Below are 21,860 nucleotides of genomic sequence, written 5' to 3' on the forward strand. Positions count from 1 at the left end.
TATTAATAATCTTGGGAAAGGGGTTCTTTACTTTTTTAATGTCTTGACCCACTTTAGTAGTCAGCCTGGTGAAGCCTATGGACTCTTTCTCAATATAATATTTCTAAATGCATAAGATGAAATCCATAGGGTTATAAAGGAAGCCAATTATATTAAAAATAGTTGTCAAAATGTATTTTTAAATTTCATAGTAAGCCCTTCATTAATTCTTGTTGACTGACCCAGGAAGTATAATTTGAGGGTTTAAAAAAATTTATATTGAACCTGACAGTCCCTGGACTTCCCTCCTTGTTTGTATTCTCTTCAGAACTTCCTTCTCCTCTATCCTGTACATTTAAAAGATGTTTCGTTTCTGTTCCTTTCTTTTTTCTTTCCCCCTGCTTTCCTCTCTTTCTTCTGTTCTTTTGTTCTACATCTCTATCAGTACCCACTAGAACCCCCAATAGAACCCTTACTTTGTTATCAGTAAGTCTAGTCAATGGAAATAAATCAACCCATGGGATATGTCTCAAGCTGTCCCTCTAGTCCATCAATTCTCTGCTAAGCACGGGACATGATTCATCATAATTCTTCTGAAGGCTCAAATGGTACTCCTTTGATTAACATTCTGAAGTCTTTCCAAGTTTGTTTTTTAAACTTTGCGTTATTGTGGTCACTGTGGAAATTCTCCTGGTTCTGTTTACTTCACTCTGTATTAGTTCATGCATGTCTTTTCAGTTTTCTCTGAATCTATCCCTTACCTCATTCATTACAGTGCAACAGTCTTCCCTTGCATGCATGCATATGCTTTTCTTGCATGATCACAATAACCCATTCCATGTTTCACATTTCATGCAAGAGGTGGTATTAAACCCTCAGGTGCATAGAATACAGTGGACACTGTCTCTGTATAAGCAAATGGCTTCACAAAACTTATTGGTCTTACAATGTTAAAATGGATTTTATCTTTGTTGCCTTGGAGCACTTACTTTTCCATTAGAGGTAATAATTTCCCTCCAAACTGACTGCTGGGAGCTTAGAGGCTGAGTTACATTTTCACATAGTAAATAGTTATATCATTTATTCTTGTAAAGCTGAGGTTGCCACCAGAGTCTCATGCAGGTGCTGTGAGAGTTGCCCAGCCATTTTTCTACTGAGTTTCATATTCAATTACTATGAATCTTCTTGTTGAAAAGTGATATTACTGACCCTAGCAGGGACTTTGAAAAGGAGAAAGAGAAAGAATAGCCTTCCCATTTGTTTTCCTTATTTATTTGGTAATCCTGGATAGTGTAAGTTTGCATTCATATATGGAACCCAAGCATCTGTCAATAATAATGCCAGAGGAGAAGGTAATGTGACTTGGTTAATAGGTATTTAGCTTTGGAACCAGGAAGAACAGAACTTTCCCATTCTGTTTCCTACTGGTTTTATGGCCCTGAAAAAGTCTCTTAGACTTTTAGAGTCCCCATGAAATCTTCTAAGCCTCTAAGGTGACCAGCAAATGTCCATCTGCATTAACAAAAGGAGTTTCTAATGCAATCTCAGGTCCAGCCAAGAACAAGGACAACCAATTCCCTCCCTTCCAAAAACAATAGTAGAAAATTAGTTAAAACCATTACCAGACCCTTGTGTGTTGCCCTATTAGTCCCCTATAATGCCACCAAAAAAGTTGCTGTAAAATCACTTTCCACCTAAATTCAATCCAAAGATTTGTTAGGCATCTGGTATTTGCAGGACACTGAGGGTGCCAAGAGAGATGGAAGAGCAGTTTGATAGTCAAGGAGCTGCTCACTGAGGGTTCTAATGAACAGAACAGAACAGAACAGAAAGGGAGAATAAGAGAAGAGGAATGAAAAGGATCAGGCAAAATTCTGAGAAGAGTTTGAGATGGGAGATATTGCAGTAGGCTACATGAGGGAGGAGGCATATGAATTGGGCCTCAAAGGAAGTAGGGACTTCTGCTGAGAGAGGCAGGGAGAGGGGACCATTCAGGCATTGGGTCAATGTGAATAAAGATGCAAAGATGAGAGGTAGGACAGGATGGAGGAAGGTAGGAGTAGAGGTGAATCCGAGTGGAGAAAAAATTTACAAAGGGGAGTAGAATGAGATAAGATGGATATGTCTGTTGGAGCCAGGTTTTAAAGTGCCTTGTTAAGAATGGGCAGTGCCTTAAGAAGCCACTGAATGTTTTTGAGTAGAATATTAATCTCAGGGCAGTATAAGAGGATGAATACCTGGGCATCAGCGTGAAGGACAAATGACAGGAAGGATAGACTGGAGGCAATAAGAGCCATTGGGAAGGCTATTACAATGATTTAGGTGAGATGACATATGATCCTGAATCAATCAATCAAATATTTATTAAGTTTCTTCTAAATACTAGGCACAGTTCTAGATGCTGAGAATTCAAAAGGAGTTCCTGCCCTCAAGGAGCTTATATTCTTCCAAAGGAAATTATGTATATATATATATAGATCAAAAATATGCTAATTATGCCCAAGTTAACTGTGGAGATGGAGGTCACTAGCAGCTGAGGGTGAGGAATTAGGAAAGGCCGCAGGTATTAGGAAATGTAACTAATTATAATAATAATAATTGGGAAAGTAAGTGGTAACTAAGCTGAACCTTGAAGGAAGCTGGAGATTGTAAGAGGTGTAGGTGAAGAAGAAGAGTATTTCAGGAATTGGGCACAGCCTGGGCAAAACCACAGAGAAGGGAAATGGAGTATTCAATGGTTGCTAGATAAAGTAAACATTTAATAAATGTTTGTTCACTTGCTGAGTAGTTGCAGAGCAAGGAAAAGAAGGAAGAGATGTAATAAGAGTAGCATCAGTAGGTCTTGGTTTTTACTGGATGTGAGGAGGGATGTGAAAAATGAACCTGAGTTAACAAACCTGAGCTTATGATGGGACCATCAACAGAAATAGAGTTACAGGAAGAGCAGGTTTTTTAGGGGGTGGATGGGAATGAAGGATTCTATTTTGGACATGCTGTAAGATTAAAAATTAACATCCAAATACTTCAAGTATTATATTTTTATAAGAATTTATTAATAATAACTTGAAGAAAAAGGAAAATGATAGCCTTAGCAAAGAGGAGGATCCTAGCCCGGGAGTGAGGGGGAGAGAGTAAGGAGGAGAGCATGGGAAGAAGAGCTTGAGAGTGCGGAGTTCACAGAAACTTGAGGATGCAAAACTAGAGGATGCAATGTGGGGACAAAAGAAAAAGGAATTTTGGGAAGAGAAAAATAATTCTGGGAAATGGAATCTTTAGGGTACAACATTCTAATTATACAATACTTAGTTTGAAGTACTAATAGGATAGACTAATGAAAACATCCAGCACATAGTTTGAAATATATGCAGAGAAGGGTCTTAGGACAGAGACACAGATTTAGAAGTAATTTCCAGAGAGGTGCTAAATCTAGCCATGAACATGAATGAGATTTCTAAGGGAATTAATGTTGAGAGGAGAGAAGGCAAAGAAGGGGATGGGGCACTTGTATTTAAGGCAATAGAAAAAACAAAGAAGCAAGCGAAGACAGAAGAGTGGTCCAAGATCTTTACCTAAAGAAAAAGTCCCATATTTTGAAAAGCATTGCTAATAAACATGGTATCTTAGATCTAGAAGGATTCTCAAAGACCATCTCTTCATTTTAGAAATGAAGAAATGCAGGAATACCTAGGTGATTCAGTGGATTGAGAGCCAGGGCTAGAGACAGGAGATCCTGGGTTCAAATATGGCCTCAGACACTTCCTAGCTCTATGACCCTGGGCAAGTCACTTAACCTCAACTACCTACCCCTTACTACTCCTCTGCCTTGGAACCAAAATATAGTGTTGATTCCAAGGTAGAAGGCAAGAATCTTAAAAAAAGAAATGAAGAAATATAGATGAAGCAACTTGCTCAAGGTCACACAAGTGAAGCCAAATACAGAATTTGAACTCCATAGTCTAACTCTACAATAGTAATTGTTCCCCTATATTACACTATCTTACATAGCTGATTACTTATTATCAAAGCAAAATCTTCCTCCCAAGTTCCTAATAGCATAATTAAGCAGAGTAATTGATATGACCCTATATTGTTAACAATATTTTTTCAATTATTTACTACACCTTGCAGACCAACAGGATGCCCGCTACATCCCAAACATTAATTGCTTTCTTCCAAACAAGGTAACATATGCCCATGACAGCTGGTTTACACCAAGGCTGAACTATCATCAGATCATAAGATTTAGGACTTCAAAATGCCTTAGAGATCCCCCTTTTCGGCCTCCCTAAATGAAGGTATCTATCTTAGTTAAGGAGTGAGAAATAAGTATGAGTCCTGAACAGCAGGGCAGAATAGATAAATTGGACAATTTCCCAGCTCCTCTTGGGGTCAGGAGCCCTAGGTTTGAAAGGCTGTCACTTGGAGGAAGGATTAGACTTGTTCTGCTTGGCCCCAGAGGGCAGAACTGGTAACAATAGTAGAAGTTGTGAAGAGGCAAGTTTAGAAGTCAGGGAAAACTTTCTAACAATGAGAGCTGTCTAGGGGCTGAATGAGCTACTTTGGGAGGTACTCCTCCTTAGTGGAACTTTTCAAGCAAAGGCTTCATGATGACTTGTCAGATTCTGGTTAGAATTTATTTTTTGATATGGAACAGATTTTCTTATTCTCTGAAAGATCTAAACATTACAAAAGCAAAATCTAAATGGTGTTCTGATCTTCTTCCACCAGAAATTCTATGCTGCTTTGGCAAAGTCCAGAGGAAAGACCTAGTAAAATGTTTGCATCTGTATATCAGAGCATCTATGGTTTCTTCCCAGTGAATCTCTTGCTCCCTCTCAAGATGCTAATAGACTTCAGCTGAACAAACCCAGCCCCTCTGAGCCTTTCTGAAGGCCACTTGGATTTTTTGTTTTGTTTTGTTTTGTTTTTGAAACTTTAACTTCCATCTTAAAATCAAAACTGTATATTGGTTCCAAGTAGAAGAATGGCAAGGTTTAGGCAATGGGAGCTAAATGACTTGCCCAGGGTCACACAGCTAGGAAGTGTCTGATGCTAGGTTTGAACCCAGAACTTTCCATATCTAGGGCTGGCTCTAAATCCACTGAACCCCCTAGTTGCACCCCAGGACATTTATTTATTTTTTATCAGAGCCTAATGTAGGAGAAAAAAGAAAATAACCACTGTTGGGAGGGGCAGTTTAGTGATATGGTTGATAGAATGTAGAATTTGGAGATAATACGTAAAGTGTTTTTTCAAACCCTAAAGGATTATGCAAACACTAACTTATTACTATCACTTGCTAGGCTTTTTAGTCTATTCTTCCAATAAAACTCGGACTATTTTTGGGGGGACAAATGATAAAGGGTACTGGGTTAATTAGATTAAGTCTACACTGCCCATCTTTAGATTTAATCACCAAAGGTGAGAGCACCTTCCAATTCTGGGAGGTCCTGACCCACATGTGTTAGAGTGAGTAACGAATCAGAATCAACCTACCACCCCCTACGCTTTCTATGAGAAGCGTCTATTGTGATTGGACATGCAGGCTGGGAAGGCACTGGAGGTGACGCATACGTGACCCCTTTAAAAGGGGAGCTGAGTAAGTGAGGCTGCTTCTGGTTTGGTGAAGGGGACCTGAGGGAGCTTTACTGGTTTGTGACCGAGACTGTTCCTCGTGGTGAGTTTAAAGACTGAATCTTCCTGAACTTCTATTAAGAACTTCCTTTTATAGACTCTGTGAATGAAGTTTGATCCATTCACCTCCTGGCCTCAGGCCCTTTAACCCTGGGCTGAGGGTTAAGATCTACCTGGATTAATTAGTGAGATAGATTCTTATTTTCTTCCTTTCTCTCTTCTCTCATGTAAATAAACTTCCATAAAAGTCAATTTTGATTTGAAATTATTCTTAATTGAGGATTGATAATAGTTCAATCCTCTGGTGACCATCTTTAATATATTGAACCCATAAAACCCTTTTTTCACCCTTACAGTACCCATGGCCCTTTGGCTTTTGAATTTCAATAATCTGGACAGAATGAGACTCTCCATATGTGCTTCTCATCTTATCAGTCTCGTTCAGAACTGGAGGGAACTCAGAAATTATTTAGCCCAACTTTTGCTTGAGCAAGGATCTTCTCTCTGACCAGCCAGCACCATCACCTGAAGGGCCTCTGTTAGAGGGAGCTCACTACAAAGAAGCCCACTTCCCTGTGGGATTTCTCTCATTGTTAGGAAAGGCTTCCTGCCACTTCTATGCAATCCTGCTATGGTTGTCCAGCCTTCTGGGGCTGAGAGAAACAATCTTTTTTACATGACAGAAAAGGGCATAAAAGCAATGACTATTTCCCTCTAAAATTTTTTTTGTGAACACCACTCCCAGTTTATTCTCAAGATACCTTGAGAACTTATTCTCAAGGTAAGTGATTGTTTTCATTTTTGCTCTGTATTCCTAGTACCCTACACCAAATGCCTGGGATATCATGGGTACATTCTTGCTGAACTGAATTGAATTCAAATACTATGCATATTTTTCTCTATACATTGTATGATATGAATTCTTTAAAAAATCATGGTTGGAATGTGGAAGTTTTAGCATTTAGCTTTTTAAAAGTCACCTCATATATCAGAGCAACTGCTTTCTAGGTCTGACCAAAGTCAGGACTGGGCATTGGTCTTTCCTGGGAGCCATTTGGCATTCTGTTTACTTGGAGAGCAGTTCCCGATTTAAGCTTTTTAAACTATTGTGCTCAGTGCGGTGCCATGTTTTGGCACCATTTAGTCAAGGCAGCTCAACGACTGTGTTAGTAGGAGGCATAATCATCTGCTAACCTCTGGAGTGTCATTGCACATCAGGAAAGGAGCTATTCCATATCTTGGAGAATACAGCTGGGGAGCTGGATTCTTTGCATCAGCTGAAACCAGACAGATGGAGAGAGTTGCTTCCTTATGCCCGTGACATTTTTTATAGAAAGTCTTTGGAATATCTTTATTAGAGGTTCACAAAACTGCCTCTTTGCTCAGGAAAACTGCCCAATTTAAGGAGATAACTATCATCTAGCTGAATGAGATGCACAGGATTTGTGTTTGGAAATTTGCTCATTTTCCCCTCATGGATTCATATCCCAAATAACCTAGAGAGTCAAGTGCCTAGAAGACCTAAGAGGGACTTCTCAGGTTCTCATGGGGAGAAGAAAAGGGGCCTGGATATCCCATGATATGGAGACTTGAGGGTGAAGGAGAGAGAAAAAGAGAGGAGCAAAAGGAAGAGGGAAAGATAAAAGAAGGGAGGAGAGAGAGGGGGTGAAGGAGAAGAAAAGCAGGTCATTTCCTTGTGCCTATTCTTTTCTCCAGAGTCAGGGAAGGGCACTGAGCAGATCTGTCCAGACTAGAGGGTTAAGCAGGGGTGAGTTGGGTTCAAGTGATGGCTGCAGAAAGATGAGCACATTTCTCTCCAGTCAGATAAATGAGCAAACACAGCAAAGAACCAGAGTTGGGAGTGGTACCAGTAGTGGTCGAATTTTCTGCAGTCATTTGAATCAGGTGTAGAAATGCACTTACCTGCCAGTTCTGTTTATAGTGAGTGACCAGCATCAGCCCTCACTGTACCTGGTAGCAATCAGGAGGTTTGCCTTTGAACTCTTGGTCTCTTTCACCCAGGGAGAAAAAGGCCTTCACTATGGGGGAAAAGGGGAATTGGAGTTTATGCAGCATCTGAGGTAAACATGTCCATAGATTGCCCTTTATTATACTTGCTTCTAACCCACTTAGGGCAGCTAGGTGTCACAGAAGATAGAGGGCAAGGCCTGGAATCAGGAAGACTCCTCTTTGTGCTTTCAAATCTGACCTCAAACACTCACTAACTGTATGATCCTGGGAAAGTCACTTAACCCTATTTGCTTTAATTTCTTCATCTTTAAAATAAGATGGAAAAGGAAATGGCAAACCACTCCAGTATTTGCCAAGAAAACCCCAAATAGAATAAAAAAGAGTCAGCCATGACTGAGAAATAACATCTCGCCCTCTTAAACTGGTAACTAAGATTTTCATCCCTCTGCAGAGATTTAGATATACACTGAATAGTGGGAAGAAACAGAAAGCAAAGGGGTCCTCATATGGAGGCATTAGCTACTAAGTGAATTAGGGATTTTCCTATATAGAAAGGGTGTAAGATGACTCTAGTAAAGTTCAGTTAGATAATTGCTATATCTGTCCATGGTCCTGAATACCCATGATGGTCCACAAGGACACGGGCTCTTCAACATACTGGCCACCATTCTCTGGATATTTTCTAGCTTGAAATCCTTCCTAACTGGTGCCATTTGGAACTTAGCACAATATTCAAGATGGTGCCTGATCAAAGTAAAGTACAATGGGACTACCAAATCCTGAATCCTGGACACTAGATCTCATCGAATGAAACCTAAGATCATATTAGGTTTTTCTTGGTGGTCATGGTACACTACTGAATTATATTGAGCTTGCTAAATTAAAACTAGAAGTCAAACCATGCTCCTTTCCTTATAATGTTCTGGTATAGTTGATTACTCGAGCTCAAGACAAAGATCCAAACATAAGGTTTTACATTTATCTCTACTAAATCTCATCTAATTTGTGTGTGTGTGTGTGTGTGTGTGTGTGTGTGTGTGTGTGTGCCTATCCTTTCTCCAGGTGAACTGCAACAGCATTTGGCATCATTCCTCTGTAGTAAGAGGTTAATGTTCCAGAAAGGGCTGAACTTATGCTGAGAAAGTCATAGCTCTATTTCTCATATAACACTAATTCCAAAGCTCCGATATACCCCGACTCAACGCAGCTTGAGAGGCCAAACAATACACATATAAAGACTGAAGGAATAATAAGAGCAGGAAGCCATCCTTATAATCACAGATGTTCAGAGAAAGCCCTATGGGAGGTGGAATTGGAGCAAGATTTTGATGGTGTTATAAAAGAATAGGAGTAATCTGGATATTACCACTATTGGGCTGGTTATTATTAGTAGTAATCTGAGATATTAATTTGAGGAAGCTTTGGTTTGGTTCCCTAATGGCTGGTGCAGGGACACCCAAGTCCTGCCACCCAGCTGGATGATATAATAACTGCCCTTCTTTATAACAGTGCCCAGGCAGGATCCCTAAAGGTCAATGGATGGGTAACCCTTTCAGGTCCCACCTGGGGTTGACTGATTATTGGTATTGGGCTCTATCAGCCTTAGATAATGTTCATCTGACTGTGTTGCTCCCTCCCCAGAGTGATGATGGAATAACTACTCCAGGAAGATACCTAATAACTTTATCTATGTTGTTTAACAAGGGAAAAGAATGATTAGGAATGGGTTGGGAAATAGGTGACCCTATCACTAAATCTATGGCAATAATCCCTCAGAACTGTAGGCTGTTCAGTAATGCTGGGCTTGTTCTTCACTTCCTCTGGCTCAGCCTGGCCACAGCCAAACGAGAGTAAGCAAACTGTTTGGATGACACAAATGTTAATTATTTCTCTCAGCTTCTTACTGCTCGTTGTTTTGCCAGTTCTACAGCCTTCAGGAAATACCACCTTTTACCACCCTCTTCTTCTTATCCTACCCACTTCCCTGATTCCCCCCCCCCCCGGGCCCCGGGATACCTAAATATCTAGAGATGGTTTAGGTGCCTAAATATGTAGGGATTCAGAGAGAATCAAAGGATCCACAGGTCAATCAATGTTCAAGATCAAATGTCCAAGGCAAGAGTTTAGGCAAAGCTCAGCCAAAGCAAAGCCAAGGTCCCAAAAGACAAGGGATCCAAGAGGTCCCTGTCAGGGGACTCCCAGGGTATTTATTTCCTTTCTGGCCAACTGCCTTTCCTCCTGTCCTCATGGCCTCTGGGAACATTCCGCTCTCCAACTGTCTTCGCCTGTCAATCAAGGTGAGACTCTCAACTCTCAGAGTTTGAATATGACAATGGGCAGGAGGAATTTGAACAAATGAGGAGGATTCTTAGTATATTTCAGGGTATTTCATGGAAAATGTTCTTCAGAATTAGTTGTCATAGTAAAGCCCTCCTTGTAAATATTCCAGACTTCCTGGTCCATCCTTTCCCCATAATTTACAACCTCACTATGACCCACCTTGGGGGTCTATGAATTCTAGGACTTCTTAATGAAGTCTTTGTAACTGAATGGATAGAGGAAGCATTTATCAAGTGCTTAGTGTGTGCCAAACACAGCTCTTAGTATTAGGGATACAATTAGAAAAACAAGAATGGAAATCCCTGGGAACCACTGAAGTCTAAATTTGTTTCTTAAGGGAAGAATTTACCAGTGAGTCCTGGTGAATTTTATCTTTATAGATAAAATAATGTAATAAAGAAGGGTTTGTGTATCCTGTCAATGGGTAAGCAGAAATGGTAATAACCAGGGAAATGGGGGTGGTGGCCATATATGGACCCTCAGATGGCAGTGAGATGGCATAGACTTGCAGGGAAAGTAGCAGTTAGCTGGCACAGTGGACAGAGTGCTGGACTTGGAGTCAGGCAGACCTGGGTTCAAATTTTGCTTCTGATGCTAATAAGCAATGTGACTATGGGCAAGTCACTTTATCCATGTCTGCCTTAGTTTCCTCATCTGTATAAATTGTGTCAACTGTGTTTTTGGAACCCCCAAGTTTGCCCCTGTCCCCTGAGAACTTGTGTTAATGGACAGGGGCAAACTTGGGGATTCCAAAAAACACAGTTGACAATGGGTATAGTAGTACCTCTTGCCTAATGGGATTGTTGTGAGGATCAAATTAGGCAAAGTGTGAAAAAGTCCTTTTGCAAACCTTAAGATGCCATATAAATGTTATGTATTTCTCAGTCTTCCAGCCTTACTCTACCTTTTCAAGGTGTTGAGAATGTGTCATGTCTCTGAATGGCAAGTGGAGAGCTTTAGTTTTCACCTCTAGCTAGAGGTATGATGGAAAGTCTTGGTTTCCAAAAGGATTTTGAAGTGTAAATTTGACTTGGGTATCCAAAAGATGGGATGTGGGAGTGCACAGATGCATGAGACATTCAATAGAGTACTCTGAACAAATGTGAGGTACTGGATAAAAAGGGATGTGGAATAAATAGCCCCCCATTTAGTTTTGGCATGTTCTTTCTCCCTACCAAAGTGGCTCACTGTGCCATTATTGTCAAGGTTTGTTACCTTGTATGGGACTTCCTCTTCAAAGGAACTTGTAATTAGTAGCAACAGTTTTACTCTGAACCCAAGTGTGGTAAAACTTGGGAAACTTGTGGGCATTCAGCTAAAACACACAATACCATGAAAACAATCACCAGGTCCTCATGAGAATCTGGGGAAAAAACAAGGTTGCCATCTCCATATTGAGAAAGGCATTGAGTTTCTGGTTGTATACATAGACTCATTCTACATGACATGTCTACAAACAAGCATGGTTTCCTTTTTGTTTTTGTATATATGGTATTTAGTATGGTGCCTAGCACATAGTAGGTACTTAGTAACAGCTTGATGAATGGTAACAAACTGAATGCAAGCTCCTTGTGGGCAGAAACTATTTTATGGTCTAGAGCCTACCAGAAGGTCACACATATAGTGGGTGATTAATAAATGTTGAATTAAAATGAGTGGTGAGAGATAGATGCTTACTATGGCTGAGTGGTGATCAGTGAGCTAAGGAATATGATCCTGTAGCAGGTTTCAAAATGCCTTTTCCAGGCATCAAACATAAGCCTTTAATCTCCAACACAGTGATTCAGCCAAGAATCATCACCTTCTCAAGAGGATAATGGAATAGCCGGGTGCTATTGGTATGTCTATTTACATAGCAAGTAATCACATGGGCGATGGTCCTAAACTAGCTGACCCTAATTGAAGTCTTTGCTGTTGATCAGCACCAAGGACAGCAAGGGATCAAGGACCATAAGCCTAAGGCAAAGGCAAAGGCTTAGAGCCTTTATTCCTTAGAAAGCTTCTTAATCTTCTTAATCATCACCATTTCAGAAGTCAGTGACATAGTATCTCATATGGGCCAGGAAGGCCAGTCTTGGCTTGAAATGAGTCAGTGGGCTTCATTATGAGTCCCCTCTAACTAATGCACATATTATTTACCTTTGATTATGGCACCAGTGGCAGGTCACAGTGTGTCCCTACTTGGCTTGGCTACTATTCCAGAAATAAGAATACCAACGGGGCAGAAGAGTAACTTGGAGTTCTTGGGTTTGCTCTCCTGGTTTATTCTCTGAGCTAGGAAAGGGAGGTAAAGGGAAAATCAACTGAAAACAAGGTGATCAAGATGACATCGTTCAGATTTCTTTACCAGCAGCAAGTGTATAATATGATAACAAAATCCACCCAAAAGAAAAAGGGAAAATAGAAAGTGTCCCTTTAAATGACTTATTCAAGTCTGGGTTTGCTGGGTTTGCAGGGTGAGAGATGGTCTCAGAGCCAATAAAAGGAGCAGGCATACAAAATCATTTTCCTTCACAGGGTGATTTGCCCCATTGTAGGTAAGGGTATTTATGTTTGATAGAAGTTTGTGTCTCTCATCACCTGAATTCTTTTCCCCTTTATAACTGCTGTACTCACCCAGTCTCGTAGGGTTGGCTGTGTTTGGTTGCCATGGAAATAATCAGTTTGCACCAAATTCAGCATTCGGCACTCACCACAGGATCCCATGCTGGAGCCAGAAGGGGAATGTGTTAAAAAATATATCTTTGATCATTAATGGAGAGTCAAGAGACATTGAAAAAGAAAATCATAAGCAAAAGAAATTCCATCTTCAATTTGCTGGAAGGAAAGGGTCAGAGTCCCAAATGAGAAAAGAGATTGGAAGTTTTCCCCTGTGACATTTCTCTATTTAAGGGTTCAGAGGATGAACTATTCTGAGTCTCTAAAGGAAACTGAGGTGGGAAAGAAGGCGATTTTCAAATCATTAAAATTTTAGAAGTGAAAAGAAAACCCTAAATTCTGACTGAACCTGGGAGAATGTCCAGAGGAGTATTCTATGTCTTCATAGGTGCTCCAGAGGGTAACACCTCCTTACAACATCCTAACTATAGCTTAGATTTCAGCAGGAGAGCATCCTTTCTTTCTTGATCCATTTGTTCTCCCAGCATCCCCTCGGCCCAGGCCAACAAATTGTTACTGAATTGCCACCCATATGGTCACTGGGTAACTCCCAGAAAAATATCTTGAGACATCAGCAAGGGAGTTTGATATCCTTCAGTCTGGTTTGGACAAAATTTGAAGATACAAAATTTGAATAATTCTATCACAGCCAGAACAGAATAGCATTTGCCTTTAAAGAAATCTGGAAATGACTTTCTTCCTTATAGGACCACATTGATCTGCTTAAGAGTGATAGGCAGATCACTGAAATTTCTTGAAATAGATGAAACTTCATTTATGCTTATAGTGTCTCCCAATTTGACAGAGTAACATATCAGAGAATCTTAGAATCAAAAGGACCTTAGTAAGAGTCTGTCTGGTTCAATTCATATCTGTACAGAGACTGCCAGATCTCTTTTCTCTCACAGAGGGACCCCAAAACAGTCATCTCAGGTTTAAAGCTCTCTGCAGGTGAATTCTCACTACAAATAGAACTACTACATCTTAATTAAAATATAAGACATTTAATCCAATGGCACAGTAAATATAATGTTAAAAAATGTATGCACATGTACCCCCATGTACATATGGAGACATTCTCTTCCTTACCATCAATGTGAGAAGGCTCATAGGCATAGAATGTGTCTCATAAGGAAAGGCTCATAGTGCTCAAATATGTAGGGAACATGTGTAGCCAAGAAACTTGCATGAAGGGACACATCACAGGAGCCTAAGACACACACATAGAGAGCACAGCTTTAGGGGATACATGATGCAAAGGCACATATGACCATACACAGCAATTCACAGCTATGACACTGAAAGGCTACCTATGTCCTCTGGAGATAACATCACTATATCCTCTAAAGGGTGCCCAATCTCTGCTCTCTGCTAGGCATCCTTTTTGGTCTAGTGGTCAATGAGCTGGCCTATGCTGCTACCTTCTATACTTCAGCTCCTCAAGATCACCTGCTAGGCTATAAGTTTTTTAGTGTTAAGTTATGGTCACTAGAAAGTCTCTCCCTGACAAGGAAGGCTAATGGTTCTTTAGTCCACAGCAGAAACTACGAGTCATCACATTTCACCAAATCACCTTGAGCCTAAAGGTAAGTGACTTGAAAGCACTTGCTTTGAAAGACTATGAACATTCTCATTGACAGGTGTTAAGGGAAAACAACAACTCCTGATGAGGTCTCAATGACTGGGGCCATCTTCTTAGGAGTATTGACTTTTGGAGGAGCCATTTTTATTATGTCCTATAAAAGTGATCAGCTTAGTGTAATGCAAAGGGCACAGACTGGACTTAGAAGCAGGGGACATAAGTTTAAACCCATCACTACCATTTACTCCTAGTGTGACCTTGGACAAGTCATTAACCTTCCGTTTCTTCATCTGTAAAATAAATGGATTGGACTAAATGACTTCTAAGATTCCTTCTAGCTCTATCTAGGATTCGATGCTGAATGTATATAGATGATCCTTGTTTTCTTTTCCATCCTTTCTCTATTTAGAAGACAAGAGTTCAGTAGAAGAGATTTGGGCTCTAGCAGGGGAGGGAGAGAAGGGACATTGGTAAATAGGATTAGAAGAGGGAAGGCATGAATTAGTACAAATGAGATAATTGTATGTAAAGCTTTCCAAACATTAAACTGCTATATAAATGAGAGCTATGATAATACTCATTATAATTTGATTAATTCTCATGATTATTAGTTAATTATCAATAATTATTTAATCATAGCTGTGATTATTATAATCATAGCTCATGTTTATATAGTTCTCTAAGGTTTGCAAAGTGCTTTTCAAATACTATTTCATTTTATTCTCACAATAATTCTGGGAGTTAGGACTTATCATTATCCCCATTTACAGATCAGGAAACATAGGCAGAAAGAGGACAAATGTCTTGAGCAGGGTCACATAGTAAATATCTGAGGTCCTATTTGAACTCAGATCTTCCTGATTCCAGGTCTAACACTTTAACTGTTGTACTGACTAGCTACCTTTATTATTAGCAAAAATCTTCTGATCTCTAGTCACAATGTACCTTTTCTTTCTGATGTCTATAACTTTTTGCTCACTTGATGAACTGGAATGACAGCAAGTAGGTTATGGTAATTCCTCCAGAATTCTCTCCTGGTGGGAGGAGTACATGATAGTTCAGGCAAGAAGAATTTGGTTTCCATCTCTGTGTACCAGAGAGGAAAAAAGAATGGATGCCATCCTGATTAAAGCTGTAATTTCTAACAATAATCCAAGTTGCAAGGCACTTTTTCTTTTTCTTTTTCTTTTTGGCAGGAAGATGCCAAATTAGAAATGAGCCACAGAGAGCAGCAATGCTAATGGGAAGGAATGGAAAGTGACACCACACAGTTCCTAGTGAAGCTCCTAATGCTACCATAAGTCTTGTTTTACCATGGATGGCCCATTATATTTCAAAAATTTTCTTTAGAAGGAGATTGTCAGGAGGAAGGTCTCACAAAGCATCCAGGACCCAGTAGAGGTGAGGGTTATAGAAACCGAGGCCTAGGGAGGTCAATAAATTAGTCCAATGTCAGGTTGTAAGGAGCAGAAATGAGATTTGAATCAAGATCCCTTGGCTCCCTCTCAAGTACTCTTCAACATATCATGCTGCTCCTTTTTTAAAATATGGTCTGTTTTCTCCTTTTCACTGGGTCCTATTATTTTTACTTTGGATCAATTGATTTTCTTTATTATTCTATTCATTTTGTTTGATTTTAAAAATTGGTGAGGAGCTCGGGGGTGAAGGGGAAAGTAAGAGCATGAATTATGCAACCATGTTAACTTTTTAAAAAAATAAATATTAATAAATGTTTAAAAATTGGTGAGGAATGGAGATGCAACACATATTAGAAATTTATTTCCTTCATTTCTATGACTTAAAATCAGCATCCCTGATCCAATTTCCCTTTCTTAATTTGTATTTATTTAAACATTTGCATAGGCACTATGGTGAGCAGCCATTCTCAAAGGCATGAAGACTGGAATATGAAGTTCCTATTTACATTCAGCCCCCGTCTCTCTTAATTTCGTCTGTCAGAGTCAGTTTAGGCCATCAACATCTTGCCAAGTCGAGCTGTTAATTTTCCCCACTGTCAGGGTACACATGGCGTTCCAGGTAAATGTAGCCAATAAAATCTGGCAGCTCCCAGGCTGGGTTCTCATTAGATAGTGATTAATGCTGAAAACTTCCATTCTTTTTCAATCCTGCCCTTTCTCATTCAGCAATATGACCAGGGAGCTGGGGAGCTGCCTTTCTCATCAGACTCTGCTTTCAGAGTGACCCCTTGGAAGTGGGTAGCCTAATAAATGGATTTCAAAAGCATTCTTGCAGAGTTCCTGGTCTAGAGTACTCTTCCCCTGATGCACTCTCTGCCAGCACCCTGGTTCTCCTTCAAGAAGGATGTTCTCATTCAGGGTTGCCATGCTGAGTGACTGACTACATTTGATGTAACTTCGAGCCCCAGGTGACAAGATATTTAAGCTCTGACTTGGCAGAGTCAAGAGAAACCAGACTTCCTCAGCCTCATGCTTTCATTTATCTTACTTCATGAATCATCTTTCTTCCAGACTAAATATTCCCACTTCTTCAACTGATCCTCAAATGGCATGAACCAAGGACCTTCACTTATTTGTGTTGCCATCTTTCAGAATCTCAACAGTTTAGAAATGTTCTAGCAAAAGTGAACTCACTACACCTACCCAGAGGGCACCCCAACTCATTTTGAGACTATTTCATTGTAACCTTTTCCTTTTTTTGAGTTCTGCCTTACAGACTATCTCCCCATAACTTTCCCTCATTGTTTTAACTTCTGTCTTCTGGGGTCAAGCAGTATGAGGCTACTCTCTCTGGTCACCCAGCAAGTAAGTAAGTGTCTGAGACCAGATTTGAATTCAGGTCCTTCTGACACCAGGCCCAGCACTCTATCCACTATACCACCTAGATGCCCCTGGCATGCACAACTGTACATGGCATTATATAATAAAAACCATAAAATTATTTATATCTTTTGATCAAATGATTCTATTCTAGGGACTGTACACTCAGGATGTTAACCAAAGGCAGGGGTGGGAAGGGCACCATTCTGGGCAAAGTTCTTTCTTACATTTTTAGTTGTGGTAGCATAAAACCGGAAACAACCTTTACATCCAAATGAATACAGAGATTCTGGGAATATGGAGGCTTAGATGGAGCCAGTCTTAAAACCTCTGCACCCTTATACACAGAAATAGAAAACAATGTGCATCGAGAAGAAAGAGGACCAAATCTAACAATGGGACATAGCAGGGGGAACCCTACTACTGGACAGCTAAAAAGGTATGCCAAGAAAAAGGCTTGAATTCTTGAACTGTCGGGTCTGAGGGTATAGAAGAGGAATCCCAGGATGCCTCTTGCACATGCTGTGCAGAGTCTCCAGTGGCCCCAGAAATCTCAGGGCAGGTGGGCTCACTGGCCCAGAGAGAGGGCCTTGCTGGCGCTGGACTCTAGGAGTTGAACACAGGCACTGGGGAGGTGACTGGAGGAAAAAGCCAGAGAAACACACACAAAAAAATTCTCAGAAGATGGTGGCTTAGAGAAAGCCAAACCTCGGACCACAGACCACTTGGCTTCGTCACACTGAGATAGAGAAAAAGGTCTTCAAGAGGAAAGAAAACCAGATCAAACACAAGGACAGAGCAGGGGGAGCCTACTACTGGATAGCTCAGAGGAAAAAACACTTCTTGTCCCTCCACTTTTTTTTCTCCTCTGGAGGTTTTAGCCTCAGGGTAGATTAAGCAGTACAGACTAATCCAATCAATAAAGGTTTAATACCATCAATTGGACAGACAAGAAGTCTTCAGAGGGTGGAGAAAGTAATTACAAACCTCCATTGCCAGCTGGGGGAAGATCTTTCATCAAAGATCATTAAATACATCTGCTCAAACTAGCAGAACAGAAAAGGAAAAAAATATAAGTAAACTACAGAAAAAAAGAAAAGAAATGAAAATCGATAGTTTCTTTCAAGGAAGTGAAAAGAGAGTAAATGAAATAGAAATAGAAGAAGAGGTAGAAGTTCCAGCAAATTGGACACAGGCTTTGGAAGATCGCAAAATTCAATTAACTCAAGAACTTCAGAAACTCAAAAAGCAATCAAGAGAGGCAAGAGAGGCTGAAGACAATTTGAAAAAGAAAATACATGAACTAAAACAAGAAAATAAAGTTTTAAAAGCCAGAATTGGCCAGCTTGAAAATGAAGCAAAGAAGGCAAAAGATGATCTACAAAGAAAATCAAACCAGAAGGAGAAGGATAACTAAAAAGCCAGGGATGAAATTCAGTCTTTAAAAAATAGAACTCAACAACTAGAAGCAAATGACTTCATAAGGCAGCAAGAATATATAAAACAAAATGAAAAAAAATGAAAAATTTGGGGGCAGCTGGGTAGCTCAGTGGAGTGAGAGTCAGGCCTAGAGACTGGAGGTCCTAGGTTCAAACCCAGCCTCAGCCACTTCCCAGCTGTGTGACCCTGGGCAAGTCACTTGACCCCCATTGCCCACCCTTACCGATCTTCCACCTATGAGACAATACACCGAAGTACAAGGGTAAAAAAAAAATGAAAAATTTGAGGAAAATATGAAACACCTCATTGATTCAACCAAAGATCTGGAGAACAGAGCTAGAAGAGACAATTTAAGAATTATTGGTTTACCAGAACATCATGATAAAAGAAAAAGTTGAGACATCATCCTACAAGAAATTATCAGAGATAATTGCCCTGACATTCTCAAACAAGAGGGAAAAGTGGAAATTGAAAGAATCCACAGATCACCTCCTACATTTAATCCACAACTGACAGCATCCAGGAATATTATAGCCAAATTCAAAAACTACCAGACCAAAGAAAAAATATTACAAGCTGCTAAAAAGAAGTCATTCAAATATCAGGGAACCACAGTTAGGATAACAAAAGATCGAGCTGCATCTACATTCCATACGTAAAGCATGGAACATAATATTCTAGAAAGCAAGAAAACTGGGTCTACAACCAAGAATCAACTATCCAGCAAAACTGACTATATTTTTGCAGGGGAAAGTATGGCCAGTCAAGAAAACTGAGGACTTCCAAGCATTCATAAAGAAAAAAACAGACTTAAACAGAGAGTTTGTTGCCCAAACACAGAACTCAAGAGAATCACCATAAGGTAATTAAGAGAATGGGGGAAGGGGGAAAATCTTTTCTTTAAGGGACCCAATAAGTTCAATCAATTTGTATCCCAAGAAGAAAAGAAGATATTGTCAAAATTAAAAATTGTCATTACCAACAGGGTAACTAGAAGAAGTTTACATAGAGGGAACAGTGACAAACAGTATAGGATGAAATGTCAAGATATACGTATATATATATAAATATATGTATGTATGTATGTATAAATATATACAAAACTAGAGGGGGTAAAAGAAGGTAATATTAAGAAAAATAGGAAAACAAAAAAAAATGGAGTAAATTTATATTCCATAAAGAAGCGCATGGGGCCAACAGGGAAGAATAACAATTCACTGTAAGGATAAAGAGGTTGGAGAGAGGAAATTTTTAATACTTAAGTGCATTGAAATCAACTTAAAGAGGGAAGAACAATCAGATCCATTGGGGCAGAGAATTGATTCATGCCCTATAGAGAAGTAGAAGGGTAACAAAAAGACTGGTGGGGAGGGAAGTGACACTAGGAAGGGAGGGGGGAGTAGCTTAAAAAAGATCCTAAAGAAGAATAAGAGGGGAATAAGAAGGGAGAGGGGAGAAAGGGAAGTACAATAAGGGAGGGGATAAGAGGAACTGATTAAAAACAAAACACTGGTATAGAAGGAAATAGTGAAAGAAGAAAGGACAGGACAAGGAGAGAGAGTCAAAATGTCTGGGAATACATAGTTGATAATTATAACTCTGAATGTGAATGGGATGAACTTGCCCATAAAATGGAAGCAAATAGCAGAGTGGATTAGAAACCAAAATCCTACCATATGTTTTCTACAAGAAACACACATGAGACATGCAGACATATGTAGAGTAAAAATGAAAGGATGGAGCAAAATCTATTGGGCTTCAAATGAGAAAAAGAAGGCAGGGGTTGCCATCATGATCTCTGACAGAGCCAAAGTAAAAATAGATCTGGTTAAAAGAGATAGGGAAGGTAATTACATCCTAATAAAAGGCAGTATAAACAATGAAGAAATAACAATACTCAACATGTATGCACCAAATGGTATAGCTTCCAAATTTCTAAAGGAGAAACTAGTGGAGCTCAAGGACAAAATAGATAGCAAAACTATACTAGTGGGGGACCTCAACCTTCCCCTATCAGATCTAGATAAATCAAACCAAAAATAAATAAGAAAGAGGTAAGAGAAGTGAATGAAACCGTAGAAAAATTAGAGTTAATAGATATATGGAGAAAAATAAATAGGGACAAAAACACATACACCTTCTTTTCAGCAGCACATGGAACATTCACAAAGATTGATCATGTACTGGAGCATAGAAAAATGGCAAACAAATGCAAAAAAGCAGAAATAATAAATGCAGCCTCATCAGATCATAATGCAATAAAAATAGTTATTAGTAAGAACCCATGGAGAGGCAAACCAAAAACCAATTGGAAATTAAATAATATGACTCTCCAAAATAATTTAGTGAAAGAACAAATCATAGATACAATAATTTCAATGAAGACAATGACAATGATGAGACTTCTTACCCAAACCTATGGGATGCAGCCAAAGCAGTTCTAAGGGGAAAACTTATATCACTGAATGTATATATCAACAAATTAGGGAGGGCAGAGATTAATGAATTGGGCATACAACTTGAAAAATAAGAAAATGAACAAATTAAAAATCCCCACATGAAAACTAAATTAGAAATACTAAAAATCAAAGGAGAAATTAATAAAATTGAAAGAAAAAAACTATTGAATTAATAAATAAGACTAGAAGCTGGTATTTTGAAAAAACAGAAAAAATAGATGAAGTACTGGTAAATCTAATAAAAAAAAGAAAAGAAGAAAACCAAATTAACAGTATCAAAGATGAAAAGGGAGACCTCACCTCTAATGATGAGGAAATTAAGGCAATCATTAAAAATTATTTTGCCCAATTATATGGCAATAAATATAGCAATCTAGATGATATGGATGAATATTTAAAAAAATATAAATTGCCTAGATTAACAGCAGAAAAATAGAATACTTAAATAATCTAATATCAGAAAAAGAAATTGAACAACCCATCGAAGAACTCCCTAAGAAAAAATCACCAGGGCCTGATGGATTCACAAGTGAATTCTATCAAACATTCAAAGAACAACTAATCCCAGTACTATACAAATTATTTGATATAATAAACAAAGAAGGAGTCCTACCAAATTCCTTTTGTGACCCAAATATGGTACAGATCCCAAAGCCAGGTAGATCAAAAACAGAGAAAGAAAACTACAGACCAATCTCCCTAATGAACATAGATGCAAAAATCTTAAATAGAACACTAGCAAATGAATACAGAATGTCCAAAACTGTGATCAGTGGACATGAAAGAATGTTAACACCCCATAAGAAATAGCAAATGTGAAGAGTACAGAAAAAAATTGGGAAGAGTACCCTGAAATGATTCAGAGGTAGAAAAGCAGGATAAGAAAAATGGGAGTGTGAATCGTCTTTGGTAATATCCTGCCACTTACTTATACTCAACATTTTCCTTTGAGCGAGCTATAATTTTAATTCTCAGAGACTGTGGTTTTCTAAGCCTTAC

This window comes from Gracilinanus agilis, chromosome 5, assembly GCF_016433145.1.
Source record: "Gracilinanus agilis isolate LMUSP501 chromosome 5, AgileGrace, whole genome shotgun sequence".
NCBI lineage: Eukaryota > Metazoa > Chordata > Mammalia > Didelphimorphia > Didelphidae > Gracilinanus > Gracilinanus agilis.